Below are 7,275 nucleotides of genomic sequence, written 5' to 3'. Positions count from 1 at the left end.
CCTATCTCTTTCTCTCTCTCCCCCTCTCCATCCCCTTCCTTCTTCTCTCTCTTCCTCTCTCTCTCCCTTTTTTTCTCTCCCTCCTCTCTCTATCTCTCCTCCTCCCCTCTTTCTCTCTCTCTCTCTCTCTCTCTCTCCTTCTCCTCTTTCTCCCTCTCATCTCTCTCTCTCTCTTTTTTCTATCGCTCTCTCTCTTTCCTTTTCTCCCCTCTCCCTCTCTCTCCCCCTCCCATCCCCCTTCTCTCTCTCTCTCCCTCCCTTCCCCTTCTCTCTCTCTCTTCCTCTTTTCTCTCTTTCCCCTTTTGTTTCTCTGCTCTCTGCCCTCTTTCCACCTTCCCTCTCTCATCATCTTTCTCTCTCTCATTTTTCTCTTTTTTCTTTCTCTTTCCTATTCTTCTCTCTCTCCTTCCCTTATTTCTCTCTCCTTTTCTCTCTCTCTCATTCCCTTCTTTCTCTATCCTTTTCTCTTTCTTTTTTCTCCTTCTTCTCTCTCCTTATTTTCTTTCTCTCCTTCCTTTCTCTTTTTTTCTTTCTCTCTCATCCTTTTCTCACTCTATATCCCTCTTCTCTTTCTCTTCCTCTTTTCTCCAAAATAAGAGAGAGAAGGAGGAGAGAAAGGAGGAGAAAGAGGAAAGAGAGGAAGAGAGAGAAGAGATGGGGGAAAGGAGCGCAAGGAAAGAAAGAAGGAGGAAGAGAGAGGGAGAAAAATTGAGAGAGACAGAGAGAAGGAGAGAGAGAAAGAGAGAGAGAAAGAGAAATGGGAGAGAGGGATAGGGGAGAGAGAAAAATGAGAGAAAGGGATAGAGAGGGAGAAAAGGAGAGCGAAAGAAAGGGGAGGGAAAGAAAGAGGGGCAGGGGAGAGAGAGAGGAGTGAGAGAGAGATGAAAATAGGGAGAGAGAGGGGAAGAGAGAGAAAAGGAAAAGGTGGAGAGAGAGTAAGGAAGACAAAGAGAGGGAGGGGGAGAAAGAAGGGGAGCGAGAGAGAAGAGGAAGAGAGAGGAGGGAGAGAGAGAGAGGGAGCAAAGAAGAGAAAGAGAGGAAGAGGGGAAGGAGAGAGGGAGAGAGAAAGAGAGAGAGAGAGAGAGGAGGGAGAGAAGGAGAGAGGGAGAGAGGACGGAAAGAGAGGGAGAGAAAGAGAGAGAGAAAGGGGGAAGAGAGAGAGGGGGAGAGGAAAGGAGAGAGAGAGAGAGAGAAAGAGGAAGAGGGATAGGGGAGAGAGAGAGAATGAAAGAAAGGGATAGAGAGGGAGAGAGAGGAAGACAAAGAAAGGGGAGGAGAGAAAGAGGAGAAGGGGAGAGAGAGGGAAAAGGAAAATAGAGAGGAGGAAGAGAGATAAAGGAGGGGGAGAAAGGGAGAGAAGAAGATAGAGAAAGAAAGAGAGAAAGGAGAGAGAGAGGGAGAGGAAAAGAGAGAGAAAAAAGAGAGAAATGAGAAAGAGGGGAGAAGGAGAGAGTGATGGAAGAAGAGAGAGAGAGAGAGAGGAATAGAGAGAGATATAGAGGGAGGGAGAGAGAGAGAGGGGGATATTATAAACTGGTTTAGAACCAGTTTCATATGTGACAAAGCAGTTTGGTTCAGTTTATAGAAAAACTGAACCATGCACACCCCTATGGAAAAGATACAAGCAATTAATTAGAAGGTGTCCTTCTGACATGCTTTCAGAATGGAGCATCATAGGTATCTTCTATGATGGTTTGTCTGAGTTATCCAAGATGTCATTGGACCATTCTGCAGACAGATCTATTCACCTGAAGAAAACGCCTGTAGAAGCCCAGGAACTCATTGAAATAGTTGCAAATAACCAGTTCATGTACACTTCTGAAAGAAATTCTGTGAACAATGGGACAACTCAGAAGAAAGGAGTTTTTAAGATTGATACTCTGAATGCCATATTGGCTCAGAACAAAATATTGACTAAGCAAGTCAATATGATTTCTCAGAATCTGACCGAATTGCAAGCTACATCTGGCAGTGCTAAAGAAGCCTCCTCTGAAGGAGAAGCTTATGAGCCTAAGAATCCTGCAATGGAAGAGGTGAATTACATGGGAGAACCCTATGGAAACACCTACAATTCTTCATGGAGGAATCACCGAAATTTATCATGAAAGGATCAATAGAAGCCTCAACAAGGCTTCAATAACAATAATGGTGGGAGAAACAGGTTTGGCAATAGCAAACCTTTCCCATCATCTTCTCAGCAACAGACAGAGAATTCTGAGCAGAGCCTCTCTAGCTTAACAAACATAGTCTCTGATCTATCTAAGACCACACTAAGTTTCATGAATGAAACAAGATACTCCATTAGAAATTTAGAGGCACAAGTGGGTCAGCTGAGTAAGAAGGTTACTGAAACTCCTCCTAGTACTCTCCCAAGCAATACAGAAGAAAATCCAAAGAGAGAGTGCAAGGCCATAACCCTGACCAACATGGCCGAACCTGGAGAGAGTGAGGAGGACGTGATTCCCAGTGAGAAAAACCTCATGGGATGTCCTCTAAACGAAAAGAAGTTCCCCTTTGAGGAACCGAGGGAATCTGAGGTTCATACAGAGACCATAGAGATTCCACTGAACCTACTCTGCCATTCATGAGTTCTGATGAATATCCTTCCTCTGAAGAGGATGAAGATATTACTGAAGAGCAAGTTTCTAAGTACCTTGGAGCAAAAATGAAGCTGAATGCCAAGTTATTTTGTAATGAGACTTGGGAGGATGAACCTCCATTGCTCATTAATGAACTAAACGCCTAGGCTCAGGTGAAGATACCACAAAAGAAACCGGATCCCGGAAGGTTCTTAATACGTTGCACCATAGGCACCATGACCTTTGAGAAAGCTTTGTGTGACCTGGGGTCAGGCATAAACCTCATGCCACTCTCTATAATGGAAAAACTGGGAATCTTTGAGGTACAAGTTGCAAGAATCTCACTAGAGATGGCAGACAAATCAAAGAAACAGGCTTATGGACTTGTAGAGGATGTCTTGGTAAAGGTTGAAGGCCTTTACATCCCTACTGACTTTATAATCCTAGACACTGGGAAGGATGAGCATGAATCCATCATCCTTGGTAGACCCTTCCTAGCCATAGCAAAAGTTGTGATTGATGTTGAAAGAGGAGAGGTGGTCCTTCAAGTGAATGAGGACTACCTTGTGTTTAAGGCTCAAGGATCTCCTTCTGTACACATGGAGAAGAAGCATGAAAAGCTTCTCTCAATACAGAGTCAAACAGAGCCCCCACATTCAAACTCTAAGTTTGGTGTTGGGAGGCCCCAACCATGCTGTAAATATCTGTGAAGCTCCATGAGAGCTCACTGTCAAGCTTTTGACATTAAAGAAGCCCTTACTGGGAGGCAACCCAATTTTTATTTATGTATGTTAAATTTCCATTTTCCATTGTTATTTTATGTTTTCTTTAGGTTGATGATCATATAGAATCACAAAAACAACTGCAAAAATCAAAGCAAATTCAAAAACAGCATTAAAAATAGCACACCCTGGAGTAGGAGCTTACTGGCATTTAAACGCCAGTAAGGGTAGCAGAATAAGCGTTAAACGCCTAGTCTGGCACCATTCTAGGCATTCAACGCCAGAAAAGGGCACCAGACTGGCGTTTAACGCCAGAAAAGGGCACCAAGATGGTGTTCAACGCTAAAAAAGGAAGAAAAACTGGCGTTAAATGCCAGAAATAGGCAGTAACCTGGCATTTAACACCAGGATTAGCACTCAGAGGGCATTTACACACCAGAATGGTACAGGGATGAGAAATCCTTGACACCTCAGGATCTGTGGGCCCCATAGGATCCCCACCTACCTCAACTCACTCTCTCCCTTCTTCACACATTCCAATAACACCCTTCCCCCAAATACCATTCACCAATCACCTCCATCCACTCTTCCCCAAAAACCCCACCTACCTCAACATTCAAATTCACATCCTTTCCCTCCTAAACCCAACCCTAATACACGAACCCTACCACTCTCTCCACTTCTATATAAACCCTTCATCCCTCCTTGATTTTCACACATCAAAGACACCTCTTCTCCCCCTTGGCTGAACCTCTCACACCTCTCCATCTCATCCAAGTCTTCTTCTTCTCCATCCTTCTTTCTTCTTTTGCTCGAGGACGAGCAAACCTTTTAAGTTTGGTATGGAAAAAGCATTGCTTTTTGTGTTTCCATAACCATTTATGGCACCTAAGGCCGAAGAAACCTCTAGAAAGAGGAAAGAGAAGGCAAAAGCTTTTACCTCCGAGTCATGGGAGATGGAGAGTTTCATCTCAAAGGACCATCAAGACCACTTCTATGAAGTTGTGGCCAAGAAGAAGGTGATCTCTGAGGTCCCTTCCATGCTCAAAAGGAATGAGTATCCAGAGATCCGACATGAGATTCGAAGAAGGAGGTTGGGAAGTTCTCACCAACCTTATTCAACAAGTTGGAATCTTAATGGTTCAAGAGTTCTATGCTAATGCATGGATCACCAAGAACCGTGATTAAAGTGTGAACCTGAACCCAAAGAATTGGCTTACCATGGTTCATGAGAAATACCTAGATTTCAGTCTGGAAAATGTAAGGTTGGCATTCAACTTGCCAATTGTTCCGAGGGTTACCTGAAACTGTAGGTCGATCTCACACGAGATCTTCTGTACTGATCGGAGGTGACGGGTCTGGCTTGTGTGTGGCGGCCGGAGCTGTTAGGTCCAATTTGTTGGACTGGCAATGCTGCTGATCCTTTGTCACTGGAGGGTGGTGGTACCTGCAAGGGACTCCGATGCTTAGGTTAGCAAGGGTATTAAGCAGGTTTTTTATGTAGAATCAGAGTATGAGTTATACCTGGGTGCTCTAGTGTATTTATAATGGTCTAGGGTGACCTTTTCAGATAAGATAAGTTTGTTATCTTATCTTATCTTTATATTATCTTTTGTGGAAACCGCCCTTATCTCTATAGGCTTGGGTTGCCTTTGGATTTGGGTCGCGTTCCTCTGTTTGGGCCCTTTATTGGGCTTTTCTGGCAGTTTGGCTGAGCTCTTTGAGAAGAGGTCGGGTAGGTTGACCTGAAGAGGTCGGTCGTCTCGTTGTTAATCATCCTGGGTCGGAAAGCTCGACCCAGGGTATGAATAGTGCCCCTACTCGAGCTCGGTCTTTTTTGAGGTCGAGTCTTAGTTTTAGGACTTCAATCCTTCTTTGGTGAAGCCAAACTCGAGCATTTTGTCGACTTCTTCTTTGTAGAGTTCTCCTTTGAATGCGGAACGTTTCCTTTTTGAATTTTATTCTTTTGAAAATGCGCGTCCCCTTGCTTTGGGAATGTGCGAAGGTTTAATAACCTCGTTAATTCTTTTTAATGCTCCGTTTCTTTGTTCTTTTTTGAACTTTTCACAAAAACGGTTTCTCTTTTCTGTTTCGTACCTTCCCCTTTCTTTCTCACTTTTCTTTTTAGTGCTTTCTTTCCCATGGCTTCATATGGAGAATCTAATGAAGAACGTAGCATGAAGGAGACACTAGAAACTTCAGTGGATAATAAGGAGCGTGACTTTGTACTAGAACAAGTGGAGGAAGCCATAATTATTGAAGAAGAAGAAGTGGTTCAAGACTTAGGAGATGCTGAACCTCCATGGGAAGGTCAAGTTATAGAGCCTCCTTCAAAGACGTTTAAAACTGATGTTGAGGAAGGTGTACAACCTCCAAGGTATATCATGGTTGAAGACTTTGAAGGGAACAATCAAGAGATGGATTCAATCATTAATGAATTCTTATCTACATTTGAATCCTCTTCCATTGGACTTGACATGGAGATTAAAGAAGAAGAAGCACAACCTCCCATGACCTTGGTGAGCAATGAAGAAGAGATTGAATTCGAAGAAAGCTACCAAGAGGAAGAGGTTGATATTGACAAAGCTTGAAAAGAGGTGGTAATTGTCAAAGAAGAACACAAAGGAGTGGAGCTTGCAAGTTCATTAGAAACCCCTCCCCCTAAGTTGCCATCATCCTTCACAATATTCAAGTGGATAAAATTCATATCCCTTAGCTTTCTAATTCCACTTGAATATGGGCTACTGGAGACGGATGGTCAACTTAGAGCTCTTTGTGACATTAAGAGTAAGAGGAAGATGGTCAGTGGTAGAAGTTGTCAAGCAAGGTTCAACATGGTTGTGTGCTCAAGGTTTAAATGCAAGGGTTGGTGTAAAGCTCAACTGAATGGGTCTAGGAAGTTGTTTGGCCGCTTTAGTGAGGATTCAGATTGCTTGCTACCCGGATGGAATAATGATGATCAACAAGAAGACGGGTGCAAAAGCAAGGTTTGGGACCTCAGGATTCAATCTAGAAATCAATACTCTTGGGGCCTTGTCACTTGCTTTAGCTTGCTTGAAGGCTTTCTGTGCCTAGTTTGGGATCCCAGAGGCTGTGGGAATTCCAAACACTAGTGGAGATTCTTGGATGAATACAAGCACAAGCCGCCATAACAAAAAGCTTACCAGAATGTCCAACTTAAGGACTTTAACTAAAAGTGCTAGGTGGGAGACAACCCACCATGGTATGATCGCTCCTCTTCCATTTTAGTCTGTTTTTGAATTTTGATTGAACCTGAAATTTTTGCATGACATTCATTCCATTTTGCATTCTGCATACTGCATAAAAAAAAGAGACATGATCGACGCGCCAGCGTTTACGACGCGCACGCGTTGTTTGTGTAGCGAAACTGAACAGAGAGTTGCGCGAGAGACGCGCGGGAGTGGTGTGTGGCGCACAAGCCACACCACGCGTACGCGCCCCCTGCAAAAAGTCCAACCCACGCGTAAGCGTCACCGACGCGTCCGCGTGGGTGTGTGAATCGGCGTTATTGGAGTTTCGCACATTGTGCGGGAGTACGGATGGCCTTGTGCGTTTTGCACGATGCCTAAACACGAGTGCGTGTGATGGACGCCCTCGCATCCCTCCCCTATACGCTCACCCACGTGTCTGCGTATGTGACGCGTTCGCACCGTTAGCGCCGTGCACCTTACACGTAGCGCGACGCCTAATCAGTTTCCTTTTCTTCTCTTTTCCAATCATATTTCTTTCTTCTTTTCCTCCCTCATCTCTTCTTCATTCTTCTTCTACCTTTTGCACTTTTCTTAATTTTCTTTTTAGCATAATTATTTATGGTCTCTTTTTCTTTCTTCTTCATGCATTTTTATGTTGGTGTTGGAACTTTATTTAGGTCTTTCACTATTACTTGTGGATTATTATGGAGTTGTTTGACAATTCATATTACTTGGAATGCTTGCATATTCCAAATTCATTCT

The sequence above is a fragment of the Arachis duranensis genome, chromosome 5, assembly GCF_000817695.3.
Source record: "Arachis duranensis cultivar V14167 chromosome 5, aradu.V14167.gnm2.J7QH, whole genome shotgun sequence".
NCBI lineage: Eukaryota > Viridiplantae > Streptophyta > Magnoliopsida > Fabales > Fabaceae > Arachis > Arachis duranensis.
This window is presented reverse-complemented; position numbering follows the sequence as displayed.